The sequence below is a fragment of the Rattus norvegicus genome, chromosome 3 (assembly GCF_021556685.1).
Source record: "Rattus norvegicus strain SHRSP/BbbUtx chromosome 3, alternate assembly SHRSP_T2T, whole genome shotgun sequence".
Lineage (NCBI taxonomy): Eukaryota > Metazoa > Chordata > Mammalia > Rodentia > Muridae > Rattus > Rattus norvegicus.
The window spans coordinates 34,191,099-34,216,467 of NC_141536.1; positions in this window are offsets into that span (position 1 = coordinate 34,191,099).

Sequence of the window (25,369 nt, forward strand, 5' to 3'; positions counted from 1 at the left end):
TAATGGTCATCACCTCGTTCTTCTTGCAAGGTCTGAAAGTCCTTTTGTAATCACCTTTATGTCTGCCTGCTTCAGGTTTTATTGTCTGCTCCCCATTTCTCCTGCTGGCGGTTGTCTAGCTGTGCTTTGTACGCTTGTTGGTTTTACCAGACTGGAAATACAGCAGACATAAAACAGGAGATGATTCCCCCTCCATTTGATGTGGACGCTGTTCATTTATAACAAAGCTGGTTTGCCATTGCTGGGGGAAAAAAACAAAAGCAAACAGCTGGCTTGATGGAAAAGCTTCCCTGATCCCCAGAGAACAGAGAGTTCAGATGTGATATAAGCTGACAGAGGGTGAAAAAAATATAATCTCAGGCTGATGACTGAGCGCAGGAATGATGAACCAGGCTGGATGGCATTCGCCAGAACAGAGGGCGTGGAGTAACCTGAAGTAGCCCGGTGCACTGGGAAAGGTGACATTGGAAGTGATAATGATCAGCTCACCCGTGTTTACAGCATGGAGAGAGTGGTGAAAAATGTGTGATTGAGATTTTGAATTACACTCACACGAAAACAAGGTTTGTCTGCTCAGGGTTCTTTAAGGAACTGGTTTTGTGCTGCTTGATATTTTCCTAAACACCAGTAGAGGCCTCCAGATTCTTCATTAAGTAAACAAACATGCCAAGCTACTGACGGTCTGTTCTGGCAGGAAAGAGAATCCACTGACATTGGGGAGGAACTAATGACACCCCTGTTTTAGCTGGGATAAGAGGAAGTGCTTCACCTCATGATAGAAGCTGCCCCGATGCCCATTAGAAACGTAGTTGGTCTAGAATGGATGGCGGTCATGGTAAGTGTCGCTGTTGTAATTTGATATTTCATTTAACTAATAACCATGAGGTGAGGCGGCCGCATCACTGTTGACTGTTAAGCCACTTCATTTGTCCAACACTTTTGGAATAAAATACCACAGAAGGAACAAACCATAAACAGGGGTCTTTGCAACTTCCAATCAGGGATCCTTAGCAACAGAACACTTTCCTGTCTCCCTCAAATCTTAAGTTCTGAACTGCACATAGTCCTGAAAGAAGTAATTATTAAATAGTTACTGGCTACGAAGGCCTCCCAAAACTAGAACCAGCAGCTCATGTAGAAATTCTAACAAACAGCCAAAAGCTCTTGCTTGCTCCGTATTTGTGCATTTGTACATGGGGCTTCCAGTGGATGCCAAGATCTGCATGACTATTATCGATATCCCACACGATCTCCATGCCCTGGGTTTTAATGCTCAATCAATGTTAGAACCACCCAAATCCTCTCTGCTCTCCCTTTGTGTGGGACAGAGACAGCTGCTGTGACAAATGACCTTCAGATTCTAGTAACACTGAGAAGTTCCTTTAGGCACCAACCCTTCACTGACAGCCTTAAGCAAGTCAGTGACTTAATGCTTCACCCACCTGCTTGAGTAAGACTTCCCCTGGTGAGGTACATACATATATCCACTCAGTTTGCTGTCCTGATAATTGATTTTTAGCTAATTAGGAGCTTTTGTGGGCCCTAATTTGATAAGAAAGTGTGAATGTGGATTTTCCCCCCCTACAGCAGGTTTTCTTATTTGCAGGTTATTAGGGGAGTGTTAATGAGGCACCATTCTTCTGTCACACAGAGAATTTAAAGCCCTCACCTTACAAACTAAACCTATCAGAGAGAAAAACCACGTTTCAGCCATCTAGGTTAGCTAGCTGTGGAGAGGCCTGTGAAAGAAGTGGGTATGTGCGTGTGCCAAAGATAGGCCAGCTCTGTGCTTCCAGTCTTCAGGGTTCCCCAGGGCTCAGCATCCCACCCCAGGTGTCTGCAGAATCCCTGCCTCTTTATTCCTCCTCAACCCTCCAGAATCCCTCTTGCTGTCCTTTTTGGTCCATCTTAATTTTCAAACAAGAGTCACGGGTTTTGAAAAACACCAGCCCTGAAGCGTTTGCAGATGCTCTTGTGAACAGTTTGGGGCCTGGGATTTCTTTGTTCAGTTTCATCTGCTGATAGGAGAGCTGGGCAGACTGTCTGCTGTCTGACAGGAACAGCAAAGGGGGAGAAAAGGATCAAGGGAAAGAGATTCCTGCAAGGAGCTGGTTTGTGGAGGGAGCCCATACTGTGCCTTTTGTTTATTTGTGGCGATTTTCACAGGGAAGGGCTGAGGGGGCATGAAAAGGAATCTGTAGCAAGGCACCATTTAGAAGGAAGGAAATGGGCTTCAGGATAATGAAGTTTTGCATTTGGAAGCTGACAGAAGTCCTCATCTGTAGTGTGGGTTCTCTGAATGCCATGGTCATGCTGGTTAAGGCCTGTCTTTTGTGCTTATGGTTTTCTCTAGTAAGTTTACATCGGTCATTTGCACATTTCTTCCCTTCCTGCTTGTGACCACTTTATACATTTCAAAAATAAATATGACTGTCTTCGTATATCTTTTGGTGAATCACAGAAGTAAAAAAGATCATGTTCGCACATCTTTCAGTAATTGTATCCTTCCAGCTAGAGAACGCAAATTAAGCCTGGAACCCTAGTGTTACAACCAACAGAATGTTGGAAATGTTACAGTATTCCTTAGAAATAGCTGCTCTTGTGTGCAGCTTACCAGTGTCTTAGAATCACAGAGCATGACAGGATGGATAGAGAATACATGACTGTCTAAAAGGAGACTTGACGAGTTGGGTAGAATTTGCTATTTGAATTCTCCATCCATTCATTGCTCATGAGCTTGTTTCCTTGGCCCTAGTAACTTATCGTTGTCTCAGTAGAATGCAGTTTATGATGGCCATGTCCTAGCATAATGAAGCCTGAATTTGGCGGGCATCTTGATGATCATCCTGGCCTTTCTTAATTTCAAAACTGATAATACGGTTATTGAACAAATGCTGGCAAATAGTAGGTACTCAGTAAATGCCTGGAGGCCTAGCATCACCTCCTCTGTGTGTGTGTGTGTGTGTGTGTGTGTGTGTGTGTGTGTGTGTGATTACTCTCAGTGGCCCCCAACCCTGTTACTATGAGTTTCATGAACACCAAGAATGTGTCTGATCCACCATTGTCTTCAGCTCCTTGTCTGAGGAAGACACTCAGTAGACATTTATCGCACAGCTCAATGAATGATGGGTTTCAGGTCTTCACCTTATTGGAAATTTTTAAGGAGTCATGATAGTCATGGGTTACTAGGGAAGCTGGATTCCTTTGGAGGAGTTTAGTCTCATTAATTAAAAAAAAGAAAATTCAAGAACAGATTTGCATGGAACCGTTTTGATAGAGTTTGAAGGAAACGAAAAACTTCAGAGCGTGCAGTTTCCAGATCTTGTGCAGAAGCTCAGAGCAGGAGATGGAGAAGAGGAAGAGAGAAAGCCATGGCATTGAGTTTGACAACAGTATCAACCACATGGCAGACCAGCAGCCACATGGTGATGGGGAAGGACACCACAGGGAAAGAGTTGGGAAGACCAAAGTACCAGAAAACGCACCCTAAGGCTCTGGCTGACACTGGAAAGTAAGGCAGCTGAGGAGAAAAAGGCAAAGCCTTTCTGAGTCCTGACCCCACAGAACCTTATGCTGGTTCTGGAGTGACTGCACTAGGGGGCCAGAGCTCTGGAAAGGAAAACTCATTAAAGTGAGAACTACTTCTCCTATCAATTTAGCATGTCTTAAGGTAGAACTGCCTTTCTGCGGGTTTGGTCCTTTAGCAAGGTGGTTGGCCTGGCCACAGGGAATGCTAGCTCTCCACCCAGGTCAGAGATGAATCGTTTGACCAGAAGAGAACAGCTTTCTCTTAATGGGTCTTTACTGCCACCGTGACACTTAATATTTATACTGCTGCTTTTTGTTGGTGTTAAAACTTACCAACTTAAGTTTTTCTAACATAAATTGAAAATATATATATAATTAATTATCATTTCCCAGCAGAAAGTTATCAAAGGAAAAAGGAAGGCTGTCAATAATGTACTCCCATATCAAGAACAGAGAGGAAAAAAAGTGATCGGATCCAAACCAACAAAGTAAATGAAGGAAATTCTAAAAACAAATCCAAGAAACAGAGTTCCTAGAATCATAAATGAATTTAATGAAAATGAGATTGATGACATAGAAGACAAATATGAAATAGAAAAAGATAGATAAATCAAATTTGATTTATTATAAGCCTGATAGTTGGTCAGTCTTTAACAAGTTTACCACAGAACAAACCTGGAATGACCATGCATGCACTTGCAACCCCACTGCTGTTGTGTGGGGAGAAGACACCCTATGGTCACTGCAACATGCTGGTTCCCCAGCCTAGGAGGGAGAGGGACAAATGTGGAGTAGGCGTAGCTCCTGGGTTGAGACCTGGCCTTGAAGAAATAATGTGAGGAGTGACAGAGGAGGGCACCTGATATCCTCCTCCGACCTCTGCGATTGTGCACACATGTGTGTACAATATATACTCACACCGAATACACATACAAAAGGAAACAAATGCTAACAATGCCAGAAATAATATTTAAAGTGTAATTCTCAGCATGTATACTATGGTTAAAGTGTCAGTACTTAAGTTATTAAGAATGCATAGGAAATAGGAGAATGCCATAAGAAATAACACTTACCATAGTCAGCCTAAGCAGTTATGTCTTTCAAAGAAATTAAAAAGGTAATTATGTTATAATCATTTCCTTGTACTACTAGATCAATCATTCATATTATCAACTTTGGTTTTCCAAAGCAGTTATTACATAGATATATCATAATGCGTTTAAAATGCCACCCTTATCTAATTAAACGGCTTAGGTGGTTTTCAGGCCACTTAAGTAGTACTCATATGGACTCCCTCTCCTTTGTGGTGCTTGGCTTCTTCGAATGACAAATGTCTCCCATTGTCCTGGGTATTTGAATACTTGGTCCCCAGTTGGTACTGCGGTTTAGGAAGCCTTAGGAATCATGACCTGGCTGGAGGAGGTATGCCTTTCGTGTGCCCATTAAAAGTTTAAAGACTTTCTAGTTCACGCTATGCTCGTGCTTGCATTCTGAGATGTGTTCCCTCGGCATCCTGCCCCAGCCTGTTTTTTGCTGCTGTGGTTCCCATCAGGATGAATCTCTCCTTGTCTAAGTTACCTTGGTCACGATATTTTATCACAGCAATGGGGACGTAACTAAGACAGCTTCTTTTTTTTTTTTTAATTTGGTTCTTTTTTATATTGTTTTTTGTTTTTTGTATTTTCTTTTCTTTTCTTTTTTTTTTTTTACTAAGACAGCTTCTAACAGCCTCATGCATACCCCGCTTCACATCACTCTCTCTGTCAGCCACATGCTACACACGGGAGAGTCCTCCCAATGCAGTCCCGCCCTTATGCTCCCGAGACAATTCTTTCTCAAAATGGCCTTTCTTAGGCATAGGCATGCCATGAAGTGTTCTTCAAGACATGTGCTGTTTTGAGACTTGAGAAGTTCCAGGGAAAGCAACGCTTTTAAGAACCGTTTCATGATCTCCTCATGTTGGCTCAGAAAACTGAAGTGCCAAGTGCCATGGTGCAATTGTTCCAGAACGTTCTAACAGTTAGCATCTTACATACTTTTAACCTGAATAGGTTCAGATTTTCATTTTATAAACATTATTTATCATATCTTCCCTTTCCAAATTTTCTTATTGTAGCAGAACCAAATTCCAGGTTGAAAAGTGAAATAGAAAGAGATGTGAATCTCTGAATTTTCTCATACCCGTACTTCAGTGTAAGTGAGTTGGTTACTCAGAGGTTCAAAATCTATAGTTCAAAGCCAAGGACAGATTCAGAGAACAGGTGTAAGGACAAATTTATTTTAATGAGATTCCTTCCAAAAAGAAATGATCTCTGCACTGGAGATGCAACATCCCCACCCGGGAGCACGAGGGCTTTCTCTCTTCTCACCACAGCCTCTTAGGACAGAGAAAAAGAAGAGGATTATAAATCCAAGAGTTGCAGAAGCAAATCTGGCCGCGGACTCAAAGGCTGTACTACATGACTAGAGGAATTCTTGCAGGAAGAATATCTTCCTCTTCAATATATTTGGTGGATGGAATCTCCTTCTTCCCTAATAATACAAGATGGGTGCTGAAATGAAACGATTCATGACAATTTATAGGAAATATGTGTCAAGAATGACTGGATCATTTGTCTTAACAAAGTGGTTTTCATTCTCTTTAATCTGTCATTTTAGACCAGCATGTAGCAAGTCTAATATATATGGAATCTTAAGGGGAGAAAAAAATCTAGAATCAAAGTGGAATGAGAAAATGTGCATCGCTGGTTTCATGGTTTCATTTCTCTTAGTCTTTGAGGACAGATCTTGCAACTTCATCTTCAAAGGAAAAAACAGAGCAGCCCCTACCTGTGTCAGTGTCATCTCTGTTGTTGTTGTCATTGTTTTAAATTAGTTTTGTTTTGTTTTTATTTATTTTTTCTTTTTTTCGTTTTTTTTTTTTTTTTGGTTTGTTTGTTTTGCAACTGACCTGAGACAGTCATGCCAGTGAATTTTTTTCTTTCTCCTTTCAAAACTAAAAAGCCACATTATGATTTCCACGAGGTAGAAAAGGAACCACTTCCGATCCCAAGGAAGGTGACAGCAGAGTGGAATGAATGCACTAATTGTTCTTCAAATAAAATCTGTGAAAAATTTAAATGAACATCTGTTTGTAGAATAGAGCTATTAAAGGGAATGTTCTGCATAGACAATATGCTGTGCAGGATAGTTGTACAAATAATGCTGTGAAATTGTTTAATTAACTCATAAAAGAGGGAGCCTACTAAAGGAAACATCAGCACTGCACTCTGGAGATGTTTGACAGTCTTCAAGAGCAGACGTGATTATGATTATAATTATTTTAGTAAATTGAGCTATAATTTCTCTTTCTGTTGTAAAATAAGGTATATTATGAATCCTAAATAGGATAAACCTTTAAACATAAATAATTCATTCAAACCTGACTTCAGCACTGCGAGTCTTCCTCGAAATGTGCTTGGGTAAATATAACCGAACCGAGCAAGCATTCAGTGTGAGACTTGAACCGTAAGGAGATCTGGATTCATGTGTGTGCTGTGGAAATTGGTTTCAATATTTTATAGAGAGAACTTCTATCACAGATTTGGATGTTTGCCCCTAGGAAGCACCAATTATTATTTATAAGATAATATGGATATGGGTAATTTTATTTTCCTTATAACAGAAATGCACTCAGAGGTCTTATTGGTATTGAACATGAAAGGCTGCAACAACGGTTTTGTGTGTGAGGTCAGCCAGTTTTATTTGAAGCAGATTTATTGACCGTTCATTATGTACCAAGTTTGTTTAATATCATTATGTAAATGACTAAATCTGAGCTACTTTATTATTTTTCATTCTCCATTTTGACAATTGCATATTTTTATATTCATAACTTTGGTTGGTAATTACAGGAATGTTACATTTTCTGTATATTTCCTTTATCACTCTTATTAACTGAAATTACTGCAGGAAGGAAATTAATCAGACAAATTAGTATGCTTATTCATGAAACCTAGATTACAGTAAACCCCAAGATTAAGACTAATGAAACAATTACTTATTTAATCATTATTGAAAATGGGAACATTGTTCAGCTATCTGACAGTAACTGCAGCAAGACTTGGAGATAAATAAATGAGTGTGTTTTTCTTGACTGCTCTTTCATGAAAGTAAGATTATTATCAACTGCTGGGAGTTTTGATTTCATATTCGACATTTTTTCCTGGAAAAGCTTTCTTTTTATTGGAAAAATAGAAACCCAATTTTTTCAATAGGCTCCTCTCCTTGAAAAATTATCCCTGCTCTGAAATCTCATAAGGTAAGATATAAGTCAGTTCTGTAGGCAGAATGGATGCGGTCCTTTTGCTTTTTCACACAAATAAATAAATGTTGCACTAGAACTAAAACTATTCACCTAAGACACTTAAAGATGTCAATCTAAGTTAACAGCTTATTTTTAAAAGGAAACAGTAGAACAGCAGGTTAATGATGAAACCCCACAATCTCCAAATGTCACTGTAGCAGCTTCCTGGTGCCAGGAGACAATTGTTATTCAATTGTTTCCACCTTAAAGGTTGCTGGCCATTATTTTCAGGCTGAATTGCTTTTTCTGTTTCTGAATAGTAGGTGTTAGTAGAAAGCTAGTGATTTTTATTTTTTTTTAGTATACATTAGTCCCTTGATTCTTACATCCTATTTACAAGCTTAAAATGTTTGCCTAATAAATGCAATTTGTCTTAAATTTAAAGTACTAATTTTTATTGTCAAATTCATAAGCCATCTTCTGATCCTCTATGGCATAGCATCAGTGTTACTAATATTTCCTTAACCTGTTTCCCCACATTTGTAGCAGGATAAAATATAACATGTTACATTTGTTAAAGACAGCAAGTTTTTAGTGGGTGTCCTAATTTTATTGTGCTAAATGACACTATTTAAAAATATTCCGTTGTAAAAATGAACAGATTCATGTTATTTTATTAGTTACTTACAAGTGTAAAATTTTTATTAATGAGATATAAAAAGTGAGCTAGGCAGAGGCAGGCTGATATTTTCTACAAAGTAAGTTCCAGACCAGCCAGGAGGAGAAATATATGTTAGCATATGTACATGTATATGTAATATATATTATTTTATATATATTTCCTATATACATATCTTTACTACGTATAATTATTATATATATTTACTCCATATACCATATTGTGAAACCCTGTCTAAAAAAGAAGAAAGAATGAATGAATAAATGAATGAATGAAAGTCAGCCAATCAGTTCTTGCATAAGCCCCAAAGTTGAGGAAGGTGTTTTATGCTTAGAAAGTGATGCTGGGGGCTGGAATCAGGAGGAATGGGGGAAAGCTCCAGTTAAGGAGCAGATAGGTAGGTGCCCAGGCCACTATCTCAAATCTGTCTCAGAATTTTGTGACCACCCAGCAGGGGAGAAATTTCTTTCTCATGTTGTTGTTATGGAGAATATCAACTGAAAAAATTTCTAAAATCAGGAGCTTGGGACTGTTATAGCTCAGTAATAGAAAGTTTATGTGGCATAGAATATGTGAGTTCCTAAGCTTAATCCCCAGTACTGAAAAACAAAACAAGTGAAACAAAACAAGACAAAACCAAACAAATGAACCTAATCTCCACAAGAGCTGGATGTGACCTTGAACTGGAAAGACAATCTGGGTTCAGTCCTGGAAGTCCTCTGGCCAATGCTCTCTCCCTTTTTGGTTCTCAGAATGCTGATCAAGACTGCTTTTGCCAGAGACTAGATGGCTCCTGTCATGGGTCAAAAGCCAGTTCTTAAGCAAAAAGCTTACAAAACGTGTCTTGAGGGCACTTCAGGTGACAGAGGAAGGCTCCAAAATCACTCATCCATCACAGGAGCTGTTGGTCCACAGCCTTTGCAACCCACATTTTTCAGTTCTATTTAAACCACATCTTAAAAAATTCCTGTCAGGGAAAAAAGTCCTTCATATGAACTCTCCAATGTGACAGATCAGAAGGAAAAAACAGAAAAGGGAAATTCAGAGGAAACGTTTCTGATAAAACAAAGAGTAAAACTTGAAAACAAGTTGCAATTTAACCCTAGGAAGATATGACAGTATCCTGGAAACAACAGGGCTCTCCTACATGGAAATGTCTCCTAAGCAAGAAAACACTCTGGCAAGCTATAGCCAAGGAGACAGAACTCTGAACATGCAAGCATATGAGAGGCAGTATTTCCAGAGGCATCAAGAGACAGCGGATGAAAAAAGGAAATGAAAATTAGAGAGAGAACAATAGTGGTCTGGAAACAGAATCCAGGCTTCTCCCTGCATTAGATCATGGGAAAGAATTGAGGGAGACACAGGTGTGCACTGTCGTGTTTATAAATAGGTTGTGGTAATACAGAAATAACTGAGAGTTAAAGATGGTGACGTTGCTGATCCAGACTAGCTTTGTATAAGCTACTTGACTTTTTAAAGTATGTGTCTGCATTATTTTGCTATAACTAAACTAATAATTCAAGAGATAGACAAAACTATACTCATTCGGATGTGCTGTACTTTCACATCTCTCTGACTAATGGATCCCAAAGGAAAATCAAAGGAAGAAAGATTTTTTTTTGCTGGATGGTTTCAGAGGTGCCATTCCTCTGTGGCACAAGGAGTGTGACCTAGCAGACCAGCTCAGGTTGTGGGTTAGGAAGCAGAGAGAAGTAGGCAACCCAAGAAGGAGCGCACTCTCACAGACACAGCCAGAGAGGTGCTTTGCATTTATTAATCTAATCAGATTGACCATCAAAATTACCTATCCTAGCACTCATGATTTATGAACAAACAGAAGCAAAAGAATTTAAGCCACAGGAACTTAGTAAAAGAAAGCATAGGCCTCTAGAGTCTAGTTCTGACTAGAGAACCGTGGCCATTTTCCAGCTTAGAAAAAGATGAACTATTTTCCAGGGACAGTTCACACTTTATAACTTGCCAAGAGGTGAGCCATGAATATGGTGGACTGTTCTTTGTGCTCAGAGATCTGAGGACTTGGTAAGAAAAGGCGAGTCATGTGATGGATCCCTAGTGGTACTGAAAGTCAATGACCCAACATGGCTATATGCCAGGAGCCAGAGACTTGATGTACTGCATCTTTCCTGAACTTTGTAATGGTGTGGGTCTGAAATGTCTCTCCCAAGCTTTGTTTTAAATGCTTAGTGTCCAGCTTGTATATATTATTTTGAAGGCTATAGGGCTTTTGGGAGGTGGGCTTAACTGTAGTGGGTCCCTAGAGGTGGACTTTGGATAGTTATGGCTGCCCCAGGTACCATTCTAAGTCTTTTTATTCCTGTCTCCCAAAGTTTGAGAAGATCCTGACATGCAATACCCTCTTGCTTCTGTGAACTCACTCTCCCTTCAGTGCTGTGATAGCCTGACATCCTTCTAAAACCATAATCCAAAGTAAATCTGTTTGCTTATCAGTTACCTTTGTTAAGTATGCAGTCACAGGAATGTAAAAGTTAATACCAGCTTGGTTTCAAAAGCCCAGATGTTGTGGCAGTGTAAATATAAAAATTTGACTTTTGTAGAGCAAAGCAATTGTTAGAACTCAGTCATTTGGAATTGTGAAGTACTGTCCCAGGACCCAGCGTAGTTATCCTTTTCAGTTGTTGTGATTAACCATAACCTTAATAATTTTCTATCCCTTAATGTTCCATCATAGCACAGGTGGGCGGAGGAGCTCACAAGCCCCCTCCCTGAAGAGAAATGAGCAGCTCCTGGTTATTAGGATGGAGGAGACATTTCCCCCCACAGTGGTACAGCTTCTTGAAAGCTGCTCGTGTTCCTGTAGGCAGCAGCTCGCCATGCTCTTGTAAGTGAACCTAGTAAACTCATTGGCTCACCAAGCAAGACTCAAGTGAAATGGCTTCTTTGGTCTGCCATTGGTGCTTTGTCTGGGATGGACAGATGTTTGTCTCCTCAAAAAATGTTAATAGCGTAGAAATAATAGTCCTGTGTCTGTAGCAGACCCAGTTTAATTTTCTCTTGAAGCAATTGAAAGTAACCAGAAAGAAAGGGTGAGAAAAATGAAAAGGGAGTGAAAAACACTCATATATCTCTTACTGTGGTAGTTATGGCAGAAGCTTTTTTTAAAGGCACTTCACATACTTACACCAGCCTTACCAGACAACAAGGTAAAATATAAAAAAAATGCTCAAAAATTTCAAGGATATCTCACAGCTTTGTTAAATATGCACCAAGCCCAATAGACCTCAACTTTATAATGTAAATAAGATTTCAGTCACAATGCAGTTATCTTGGCAAAATGTCAGGGTCTAAACTTAAGAACGATAAAGCTTTCACTTTGCCTGGATCACACCACATTTAGCCTTGTGTTGTGAGACCCTGATGTGAATTGGGACAATCTGGATAAAGAAATGGCAAATATAAGTAGAAACAAAGCCATATTATATGAGGAAAAGCTAGAACTATCAATGACTTATTTAAGCCTAGGGAAAGCCGACTACTTGGAGTGTATGTTGGCTGTCGTACCATATTTGGGAACTCATGTGTAGATAAAGGAATGTCTTTCATTCTTGATTTGTGTTCCTGAGATTGGAACTTTCATGTGGATATGAGTTATAGGAGAAATTAGACAGAAGGAATTCTAACAAGTAATGAATGGTAGATTCAAGTCTCACAGGTCACTTAGTGACTGTCATTGAAAGTCTTCAAGAGGCAATCAGCTGGTCATCAACTAAGGCCTTCAAGGTTATGATATCAGAATAGAGATTGAGAAAGGGATTGCTACCCCATAGGAAGAACAATAATATCAACTAACTGGACCACACACACACACACACACACACACACACACACACACACACACACCCGAGCTCCCCAGAACTAAACCACCAACCAAAGAATACACATGGACGGACCAATGGCTCCAGCTGCGTGTGTAGCAGAGGATGGCCTTATCTAGTGTCAAGGGGAGGAGAAGCCCTTGGCCCGGTGGAGGCGAGATGCCCCAGCATAGGGGGATGGTAGGCTGGTGAAGTGAGAGTGGGTAGGATGGGAGAACACCCTCATAGAAGCAGGAGGGAGGGGATTGGATAGGGGGTTTGCAGAAGGGAAAAGAGGAAAGGGAACATTTGAAATGTAAATAAATAAAATAATCAATAAAAAAAGGAATAGAGATTGAAGATTGAAATTTAATGTCTTGTTTACCTCTAACACTGTAGGTCCTAAGAACTGTCAGTCTTGAGATCTGATCTCCATATACTGATTAATCAATAAATATTGGCTATTTCCTATTAACCAGGGAAAGGGGGACACATTTTTCTTGCCTCCTGAATAGCTAAGCCCAACAGAGTATCTAATTGTTAGGCAAGTGATACACAAATAATTAATTTTCAATAATAAAATTCACTGTCGTGAGTGTTGGGAACAATGGAAAACCTAGAGAACATATAGTTCACCTCCTGATGCAGTTTGGAGCATGAAGAAAGGTTCCTTTAAGGCAGTGATGCTTAAGTTTAGTTCCAAAGCCTGAGTTAATTACTAGGAAAGAAGTAGAGACTTGGAGTTGAGGTTTAGAAAAATGTCTTGGATTAGACACACATCAAGACATAGCTTCCCTCTTATTCCTCAGACAATCTTATAAGGACTTCAGCACCTTCCTGCTTTGTGGAGATACTATGGACCTTGCCTGAGAATTGATTCTCTGCTTTCTGGAGGTTTCCTGTTACAGCCTAGTCAATAAGCTTTGGACACTTATGTAGGCCCCTTTATTTTTGTTGAATGATCATTTATTTGGTTAGATATAACACCATGTTCTATTACTAATTCCATCCCCTGCACCCCAGATTCTGAGCTGTATGCATAGATAATAGAATTTGCTTCCTTATTCCTAACTTTAGAGCGAACATGCAGTCACTTCAATACTAATCACAAAACCAAGAAGCTTTGAAAATGTCAATCATAATTTCAGACTTCAAATACTGATGACTTAACAAAAAAGTGTGGGCCACGCTCTAGGAATCAGGCTGATGGTTACTGTGTATTGTCAGCTTGCTCTGGAATTACCTAGAAAACACCTGCAGGCATAACTGTGAGGGACAGTTTAGCTTTCCATCACGCCTTTGAGAATTGTCTTTGGTTAACAGAGGTGGGAAGAGGCTAAAGGGAGCAGCGCCATTTTCTGGGCCTAAGAAGGAGAAAGCTAGCTGAGCACCCGCATGCATTGGTCTTTGCTCTTGACTGAGGATATACTGTGATCAGCTGCCTTAGGCTCCTGCTGCTATGAATCCCCTGCTTTGATAGGCTGTCACCTCAAACTGAACCAACATAAACCACTCCTTCCTTACGTTTCTTTTCAGAGTATTTTATCACACTAGCAATCAACTAAAGCAATCAGTGAACAAAACATCGTTACGGCATGAACGCCATTCTTCAGCGTATTGTAGAAATCTACAGAGAGAAATCACTCATTTAAATTTAACACAAAACCTAAAAGCATCTGATGATGTGAAAGGAACACCCAGGGTTTACGAAGTTCTTCATAAGGGAGCATTGCTATATGTGTGAATTGTTATTGAACTTATGGTTAGATTTTAATTAGTTGAGAAATTCAACATTAGGCAATGACATTTGACATGGCGCCTCCTGGGGTCTGTGCAATCAAAAAGTGACACCTAAACACTGCTGAGCGAGGTTGTAGTTCAGCTAGCATGACTTGTTACAGACACTTGGTGACTTTTAGTCAACAAGCAATTAGTGACAATCATATCACTACAAACTGTAGGGGGAATTATATGGATATAGAATGTCTTGAAAATATATGCTCACATCCCTCTCTCCTGTCCCTTCTTCTCTCTCTTCATTTCCAACAAGTTCCCCTCTTGCTTTCTTATCTTTCTTTTTCCCACTCACTGAATTTTGTTAGAGTTGCTGGCAGTTGTTTGTTGGAGAACTTACAAGTCTCTACACCAATGAAGATATTCTTCACCCAATAATGATCAAATTTCAATACACCCCAGCTAGGGTTGGGATCTTCCCACCCCCTCCCTCATTACAATGGAAGGCTAACAGGTTTGATCTTGTGCGGGTCCTTGTGCAGATCACCACAGCTGCTGTGAGTTTGTGAGGATAACACCATGTCACTTCCAAGGGAAATGTTTCAGGCACTTGTCCTTACCACCCAGCTCTAATATTCCTCTCATCCTTTCTTCAAGATGTCTTCTGAGCCTTGGAAAGGGTGACCCTGATGACTCACTTAGGAACAACACTCAGACACTTATTATCAATACTTGGGCCAGCTGAGAGTGTCTGCATTCACCAAGACGGAGAGCTGCAGCAAGCTATCAGGATAAACATATATTTTCAGAAAGCACTTTGGCAATATTTCCATTTTATCAAAATAACAGTGGTGGCTTCCTCTTTATGGTCTGTAATCTGCTAACCCATGAGCTTTTGACTGGGTTTACAGAACCAATCATGCATTTCATTCCGTGGTACAGGTCTCAAGTCCAAAGTGACTGCATGACCTCCATGCCACTATTACGTCATTGTGCACATGTTGCCAGGCAAATCTTTATTGTCACATTGTGCACCACTGGGTAATTTCTGATTTTTGTACTCTAGTGGCCAGTCTACCAAGTAACCATCAACATTATGAAATCGAGACAGCAGAGAGAACATTTCTAGCTCATAAACATAACTCTTAAAAATAAAAATAGTTCACAAGATTATGTTCTTGACATGTTTCCACATCTAAAATCTTATTGTGGTAAATAAAGCATTCACAATAACCCTATAAGTAAGTCCTGCTATGAGGGCTCCATTACAAATGAAAAAAAGATAGATTCCTAGATGAGTAATTCATAAGTTTCTTCTTCCAAGCTTATTTTAATTCATAGCATTAAAACTAGAATTTGTTTTTCTGGGCAAGGTTTCTGTGTGTAGCCTGGGCTATCCTACAACTCTCTCTGAAGACCAGTCTCACCTGGAATTCATAGTGATCCCCCTGCCTCTGCCTCCTGAGTGCTGGGATTAAAGGTGTATGCTGAAAAAAAAATGCTGTCTTTTAATACAGAGGCAAATTCTAGCAGCCAACCATTGGACAGAGAATGGGGTCCCCATTGGCGGAGTTAGCAAAAGGATTGAAGGAACTGAAGGGGCTTACAACCCCATAAGAACAGCAATACCAACCAACCAGAGCTCCCAGGGACTAAAACCACCACCCGAAGAGTACACATGAACAGACCCATGACTTCAGCTCCATATGTAGCAGAGGATAGCCTTGTTAGGCACCAATGGGAAGAGAAGCCCTGGGTCCTGCCAAGGCTGGACTCTCCAGTGTAGGGGAAAGTCAGGGTGGGGAGGCAGGAAGGGGTTGGTGGTTGGGTGGGGGGACATCCTCATACAAGAAGGGGGGTTATGACGATAGGAGGTTTATGCATGGGAAACCGGTTTTGTTTTTCATGTCTGGATTGTGTTTTAATCTTAGTAGGTAATTAGGACAAGGGGCTATGAGTCCTGTCTTCTTGTTGATAGTAAATCAATAAAGTATACAGGGTCTTATATCAGGGAAATAGAAGAATTTGGAGTGTGTGTGCGTGTGCCTGTACATGTGCATATGCGTGTGCGTGTGTTAGTGCATGCATGTTATATAACCAGAGGTGAAGTGTTCAAACTGGAAAATATCGTCTTCAAAATTTCTACCTGAACCATTTCATTCGTAAGGTCTTATACCTTCCATAACACAATCTAATTTATTTTCAGAAGATCTGCTTGCTATGTCCTGTAGGATCCAGAAGTAAAGATGAAGCTCAAAGCAGAGGGAGAAGAAAACCTTCTGGGTAAAATGTACACATTGTATCAAAGTGGAAATGGAGATGGAGAGCCACTGCAGTCACGTGATTTCAGTTCCAGAGCCCGGCATTTGCTGAACAGGTTTTTCTCTTCCATGCAGTTATTTTCACAAATTTTACTTTTTAGTATGTTTGTTGCTAGGTGTCCTTGATTGGAAGTATGCCCATATTGCCATAGTTACCATTTTGAGATTTGTTTCCTATTTACTAATTCATTAGCTCCTTAAACTTAAATGAAGAAACAATAACAATTATTCTCAAGATTTGTTTTCTTTCCTGGGCAATCATTTTATTGTGATAAAATGTGCTATAATGACCTTGAGCAAGGAAATCTTTTCCTTTGATATTTCACCCGAACAAGCACTTTTTGATTAGGCGTCACTTCATTTTCCAATTTCTCTAAGGAATCTAAACTCTGCTCTTGAAAAAAAATGCTGAATAATACAAATATCTTCATGTTCTTCTGTGATTGAGGTTTTTTATTTAAAAGACTAGGTTCATAAAATGATCATTATTTTGGCAGTTTATGATTGCAGTGTCTAAATTAATAACGGAAGACCCACAGGCAAAAATCAAGCCCCATCACTTCTCTCTAGCGGTGGCACCTGTCAGCAGGGCTGCGTAGGAAGATGGAGTTTCTTAATCAAAATTTCTATAAATCTTTGATATCTGCTTATTTATTTTCTGTAGAAAAGCAGCCTCTTTGTGTTTGATGTTCTAGAAGCAAGGGACTGTTTCTTTTGCAGTTGATTATAGAAAGAGGTCTCCTCCCAGGGAGCACAGCTGGGTAGATCCTGATGTTTGCCTGTCTCAGGCAAGGAGCTAGAGGAGAAAGAAGAATATTGTGTATTTGTGCTACTGGCAGAGCCTCAAATAATTTGTTCCATTACCCTCCCTTCCAAATGGTAGCTTCAGCAGGTAGCACGATGATAGACAGCATGTAAAACCCCAAGCAAAACACCTTCCAGGGCTTTCCAATTCTGTCTACTAGCTTTGTTGCATGAATTTTGTTTGCAGATATGTGTCTGCTTCTGCTATGCTGGTGTTTAATCAAGCCACTCATAAGGAGCATCAGCACAGTCTGGTTGTAGTGTTCTACCAAATATTTGAGTAGAAATTAGGTGGTTATTACAGCAAAGAAAAAAGAAAGACCAATGTTTAGAATCTGGCCCCGTTTCAAGAACTATTAAGTTTTATTGGTTCTGGTAATGTGTCAGTCTCTTCAAGGTTATGGGGCTGACGTTTCTTTCCCTTTTATGAGAAGGGAATTAGATTAATTGGTAGGGGATGTTGTTTGGAAGCTCTTGCTTTAAGGGTTGGTTCTGAGTTCATTCCTTGAAAAGAATGAAACTGGCAGGGACTGAGTCAGTTTCCTATTATATCTTTTGGGCTTTTTCAGGCACGTGTGCTTAGTCAAACTACAGGGATGCCTGACTCTCGTGTAAACGACCAAAGGAAATGTCTGCCTGTAGAAACTGTAAAAGTATTTTATAACATTGTCATTCACAAACTTTTCACACAAGGAAAAACAAGGAGAAAAATCTTGAACAGGGAAACTATTATCTATCTATCTATCTATCTATCTATCTATCTATCTATCTATCTATCCATCTCATATATATATATATATAACACATACATGATATATATGTTATACATGTTACATTTAATATGTAATATCTATATATCTATATCTATATCCTGATAACGAACAAGTGGAAGAACTCTTTATCTGGTAGAGGGTCTTACTGTCCCTGCTAGTTCTATTGACCCATGAGGGTTAGTTATGCTGTATTTGAAAGAGACGTCACGGTGATGATTCAACCTTCTTAATAGCCTCTCAGACTGGATTGGAATTTTATTCATGTAGACTAATTTAAATGACATCTTTAATAAATTAGCAATCTACATTGTCATTAAACACCTGAGACATTAAAATTAAAACAGCAGCATTCTTTATTTATTATCTGCCCAACACATATTCATTGAGCATCCCTTGAGAGGCAGACATAGGTATTTGTGGAATAAAGGGAGTAAAATTGAAATGGTTTTACTTTCATGAAACTTTCACCTAATGGAGTCTCAGATAATTGAAAGTTTTGTTAATGCCATGCTGTCTATTATAAGTGAAAAGCCTGCGTTCATTCTCAACAGCTCCTGTAGTCACGACCTCTCTCCGTGGGTTGTATACGCTTTTGTTGAATGAATCATGTATGCTCTGTGTTTCTGATTCCCTTGACACAGCATCAATGCTGCCCGAGACAGGGGCCTCTGCTTTTGGTATTCCCTGTGATAAAGTTAGCTTATGAAAAAACAGAGTTTCTGCTGGTGCTTTATTTATCTGACACCTACAGTAAGCAGGTGGAGTAGTATAAATGTGTTCTTGTTCTGGTCCTCAGTAACCTAGAAATTACTGTATATTCCTAATTATGCAAAACTATATCAACCTGGTCTTTTAAAACTTACTATTGCTATTTTACATCTATACACTAGATATTTTTAAAGTGAATCTGGGACTTATTAGTCATATAATCTGTGTAAAGTCTTCCCCCAATGTTTTGATAGTTTGTAAAGAATCAATGGAATTATTGTTCATTTCATTTCCAGATGTTGTTACCATGTAATGCATATGTGGCCATGACCATTAGTGTATAATATATTGTGTGTTTTTGGGTTTCTTCATGGTTATATTTAAAAGACACAAATTATGCACAGTGTATTAAACGTGAGATATCAACTCCGCATGATCAATTTTGAGTGTTAGCCTAATTGGACTGAGAATAGATCAGGACCTCAGTGAGGCACTTGTGTGCATGTGGATTCAGGCATGTCCAGAGAGGATTGCCTCAGGGGAGAGGCATGCTCTGAATGTGGGTGGTATTAAGCAATGAGTGTTGGAGTTAATAAAGAGGGAAGAGGGGAGCCAGCTGAGTTGTGGTTTTTCTCTTTCTACTTTCTGATCAATGAAATGTGAGCAAACAGCCTTGAGCTACACCCATGAATAGGAGCCAGTCCAGATATCCCACCTTCCCTGCCTGTTGCCTGGAACTTGGGCCAAAACAAATCCTTCCCCTCTCAGGTTGCTTTCTGTCAGGTGTTTTGGTCACAGCAATGAGAAGAGTCAACCAATACAAGCCAAGTAAGGAACAAAGGAAAGCACAGATGCAGGAACTTGCAACAGCAGAAGCAGCTACCAAATCCAGATCTAAAGGGTTGAAAGGAATGGAGCCAGTAATTTACCACATCTCTATGCTCAGGCCATCTGGTCTACTTGTTTTATTGACTTTACGACAACTTCTATAAGAATTACTAACATAGAAAGAAAGAGAAGAAAATACCCTGTTTTCTCCCATGTCTCCATTGTTCCTTGTCTACATATCTATGCCAGTTGTCCCTTTAGACCAAATCCAGCCAGAAGCTAACACTCACAAACCTTGGAAAACGGCATTGCAGGGGTCAGGCTCCCTGTGACACAGACAGAAAGGAGGAAGAGCAAGGAATGAATCTGTAAGTACACAGGACAAAGAAGATAAGGACCGGGTAGAGAGGAATCAATGCAAACCATTTTTCACTCACATTCATAGCAACCTCTAGAGGAAGTAAACTGACTACAGATATAAAACAAGCCTGATTTCCTCTAATAAGCTTTTTTCTGTTAAGTTGGAATGAATTTCATTCCCCCACTACTTTAAGTTTATTTAACTTTATTTAACTTCACATATTTTCAGATCAATGTGATGATTTCAATGTATAATCACGAATCATGTTAATTAACTTTGCCTTTTAAAATGTTTATTATTTCCTTCATCAAGGAACCTCTATCTCATAGTTTATACTATAAAATGTTTAATAAACTTGTACAATTTAAAGTCACCACATTGTGCCAATCATGGATTCCAAAATAGTCAAGAAGCTCTCAATGATATTTCTTTTCTCATTAAATTTTATATACACATACTTTGCCTGCATGTAAGTGCACTACAGATAAGCCATGCCCCAAAAGGCTAGAAAAGGTATCAGACCCATCTTAGAACTAGTTACAGATGATTGACTACTAATTACAGGTGGTATATTGCCTGCCATAGGAACACTGGGAACTGAACTCTGGTCCTCTTCAAAAAATAGCAAGTGCTCTTAACTACTGAGCCACCTCTCCAACTTTGCTTTCAACATTCTCTCTTTAGGTTATTGTGAAATAAAACTGGAACTTTTACTCATTTCCTCTTTAGCATTTGCTGGATGAATATAAAACCCAGGAGATGGGAGGCCAAGAAGATATCTGAGGGCATAAAGTCACTTACCACTAAGCCTGGCAACCCAGGGTCAATTCCAGGTTCCCATAGAATAGAAGGAAGAAATTGGTTCCTTTCAAATTGTCCTCAGATCTCCACACAGAAGCCATGACATGGTGCCCATGCACACCCACATCTACATACAATAAACAAGTAAACAAACAAGTAAATACATGTGATTAAATTTTTCTTAAAATAAAAGACACAGATCATTCATTACTGGGAGAAATCCTGTGGGTATTTTTCTGAAAATATTAGAGAAGTATTTGGCTAAGTTACTTAAAAATCTACTTAAAATTTGGTGGGTTTTCTCAGTTGATTATTTTACCAGGATAAATCTAGACATTAATACTTATATAAATTTTGTGTTCTTAGATAATTATCACTAAGAGAGATTTAAACAGGGAGAAGTTTTCTGTAAAACAAAAAATGTGGATGAAAATGATTATATTTGTAGGCTTTTTCACACAGTACAACCTGTACAGATTTCTAGATATGTAGAAGATTAGGAATAATTTGCAGACACTATATACAGAAAAAAATAACTCTACTACTTTAGCAAGAAGAGAAAGCATCTACCAAATATTTATTTTATATAGTCTTTTGGTTCTCAATATGAAAATTGAGCATGGAAAACACCATCAAATTCTGTATGAAGCTTTGGAAATAGTACATAGTGTGTGTACTATAGGCCTGTGTGCCTGCTTTGTATCCAGACAGAATCCCAGGGTCTTCCCACTGAATGAAAAGGACTTTCCAGTCACACTTTTGCAAAGAGAATGAAGAACATCTTCCTTCTTCGGGAACAGGCATCTTCTTTACTATAGTAAAATTGGTTTATTTTGTGGCTGGAGGAATAGTTTGGTGGCACAGTACTTCTCCCGGGTTCAATCTACAGTTCTGTACAAAGAAACAAGCAAGGCCAAACTTACTCAACCTAATATTACAGCAAACTTTCTATCATGGATCATGTGCAGGATTGTACCATAGCTCTTTGTGTACTCAAGTAGGTAGTAAGAAGTTTGGTTTCTTTAAAGACATAGAAATGTTATAGGAATGTGGTTTTATTTCAATCCATCGTGTGGTATATGGGGCTGCTTCACAGTAGCACATCATTTGCCCCATTCTCTGGCAGGGGCATAGCTTTGCCAGCTTTGGATAATTTTTGCAACTGTATGGCATTTGGAATTCTGGAGACCCTTGAAAGGGTATAAAAATGTTAGAGCCCAGAGAAGAGCTGTAGCCTGTTGTGAGTGCTGCTGTTCATGCTGTTGCTGGCTGCTGGTTGCTGGTTGCTGGTTGCTGGCTGCTGGCTGCTGGCTGCTGGCTGCTGGCTGCTGGCTGCCAGCTGCTGGTTGTTGGTTGCTGCCTGCTGGTTGCTGGTTGCTGGTTGCTGGTTGCTGGTTGCTGGTTGCTGGTTGCTGGTTGCTGGTTGCTGGTTGCTGGTTGCTGGTTGCTGGTTGTTGGTTGCTGCCTGCTGGTTGCTGGTTGCTGGTTGCTGGTTGCTGGTTGCTGGTTGCTGGTTGCTGGCTGCTGGTTGCTGGTTGCTGGTTGCTGGTTGCTGGTTGCTGGTTGTTGGTTGCTGGTTGCTGGTTGCTGGTTGCTGGTTGCTGGTTGCTGGTTGCTGGTTGCTGGTTGCTGGTTGCTGGTTGCTTGTTGCTGGTTGGTTGCTGGTTGCTGGTTGCTAGGTCGACCTCTTCTGACAAGGAAGATCAAAATTATACCAGGGAATTTGGTGCTCTTAATCAGCAGGTTGTAGTTTAATGATATCAATGACTGCTTTTCCATTTAGCCTTCTTTCCCTCCTACCTAGTGTTGGGGTAGGGGTGAAGGGGATAAGGTTGGAATGGGTGGTAGAAATAAGAACCCACTAAGTACCCAAAACTCTAGTTATGCAAATACATGTAAGCATGTATACATGTAAACAAACTAATAATAACAATGAAAACAATAATGTTACCTGATTTGAAGCAGAAGTTAGAAATTTTGTTATTGTTTTGCAACAGGAAATTATTCTTGTTATTCCAAGGAATGTCAGCTTGTTAAGTACAATTAGCTTGTGTTATGAAGTAATGACATCCATGTGTATCTCATAATGTTGCTATGATTGTTATGTTTGTAAAGAATTCAGGTTAGAGGTTGGCTCATAGTAAATGCTAAAGAATTGTTTAATGAGTAAACAAACATCAGTAATTCTGTTCTGCTTTTGTCACATGAATTCTAATGTTCATGTGAGACATTACAGTATTTTTTTTCTGTATGATTCCCACTTCTCTTTCTTTCACACTGAATCCTGTAACATTCAAATTCTGCCTTTCAACATCTCTCTCGACAGTTCCTGTTTGTACCAGCCTCACCTTTAAACCCTGTTGAGCATCTGCACAAATGCACCATCTAATGTAGATTCTTCTTACTATGGGCTCTTAGCCAGGAGGAAGGCATTAGAATACTGACATTTCTAGGTCCATCTCTTAGATTTTACAGGAAGGGACTCCTGTATAGAACCAAAATACGCTCGTTTTAAGCAAGCTCCCCAACAAGGCAGATATAAGTCCCTAATCAAGAAATATTGATCAAAATGGTCTCTTCTTTGGGTATGGAAAGATGTGTGAGTAAATATTAAGAAATATTGTAGCCTCTTAATCAGTGCTAGCACCAGCACCCATGGGGCCACATGGCACTCTATCTCAGTGACTCTATGCTGCATTCAAGTACTCTCTGACCCAGGTGGTCCACAAGCTGTTCCAGCATGGCACCTTGTCATAATGGTCTCTAGTGTTAGTTCTGGTACTCATGGGGCCAAATGAAACTAACTATAATTTATCTCTCATTAGTATCTCTTCCACTGGCTCTCTGCCAGCCTTGAATTCTCTGGTTCCAACTACACTGTAAAATCAGGGCTCTAGAAATCCAGCATGGGCTGCCCTATCACGGCTCCCTGACATAGACTCTGCCCACACTCCCAACAACCCAGTGAAACCATTCAATAAACTGTAATTTATCATTCAGATTTATATGTTAAATTCTCAGTCCACAATACAACCACACGATAAACTTACAATCAGTTGATAAGGATATAAACTGCCCACATACATAAGATAAATTTGCCTACAGAAATCCAGTCCTTAAGAAATATACATAACTACCTTGGCAATTCAGGACCACCCGGTTCTGCGTCATCCTTCTCCATCTCCATCTTGGTTCTCCTCCTCCTTCCCTTTCTCTCTAGCTTTACAAAAGCTTTGTCCCTGCCTTGTTATTTTACAGTCCAACCATGGCCTTCACCTAACTTGTGCCAGCCCTCACTTGCATATAGACATCAACCTACAGAAAAACCTTGATCAACAAAGCTGTAGACTTTTTGTATTCTTGTATTTTTCCCTGTGCTGATACAATTATGACTGCTACTGAATAATATTTCTATTTTTACTGCAAGAGCTCTGGGTATGGTTTAGGATGTGTAACAAGGGGCTGGGAAGGACAAAGAGAATTATGCAGGGATAGTTCACCTAGTGTCAGCTATACTGTGTCATGGATGGCTACAAATTCACCTTTGGACATGTTTCTGGAGCCAGCATAGACACCATCCCTTCTGAAGGTAGCTACATTTAGGCAACTGCATTCCCTTAAATGTTTCAAATGTCAGTTAACTGTTTGCTGGAGTTACCTAATCCTCTGCAATGTGATGTGCAGCTCACTCATGAATCTGTGGACTTAAATCTCTTCTGACACTGAGCCTTCTCCTGGGGCCAATAGGAGAGAGACAGTGCAAACTTTCTCATGGCAACAGCAGAAGACAAAGTGATATCAGAGTTGTGGAAGTCCATGTATTGTGTCAGTCACACAAAGGAAGAAGCCCATTGAAGAGGGAAGGACCTCTACATTATATGACAAAAGTTATAAATACAGGTGGGTGAAAATAATTGATGTTGTTTCTCCCAAAGAGTGATGATAGGGCTCTTTATAATATCACATTTCTGTACACATCCTGTTGTGATTTGAATAGGTTTGGCCTCCAGACACTCATGGATTTGAATGCTTGACCCATGAGGAATGGCACTATTAGAAGGTGTGGCCTTCTTAGAGGAAGTATATCACTGTGCAGATGAGCTTTGAGATCTTCTATGCTTAAGCTCTGTTCAGTGTGGAATTTGTGTTTCCTCCTAACTGCCTGCAGAAGAAAGTCTCCTCCTGCCTGCCTTCAGATGAAGATGTAGAACACTTCAGCATCTTCCTCCAGCAGCATGTCTGCCTGTGTGATGCCGTGCTTCCCACCATGATGATAATAGACTTTTAACTCTAAAACTGCAAGCCAGCCCTAATTAAATATTTGTCTTTATAAGAGTTGCCTTGGTTATGTGTCTATTCACAGCAATAAAACACTAAGACAGATTCCATTCTGAAATTTCATTGAGGGTCAGTTCTTTGTGTATATCATGTAGGGTTTCTTTAAAGCAAATAACCTTACAACTGAGTAAGCAAACAATGTCCTTTGTTCAGAACAGGGAGTGTTACACATAAAACACACATGAATGCCATTTCGTACACCGTGGAATAAAACAAACAAACAAACCTTGCATTTCACAGACTTCCTGTCACTCAGATAATGGGCCACACTTCATTTAACAAAAACATCAAATGCAGAAAACAAGATATTGGCTGTTTGATATGCCTATCTGTTACTTGAATGAGGTTTGAGAAATTGTTAACATGATGTGAT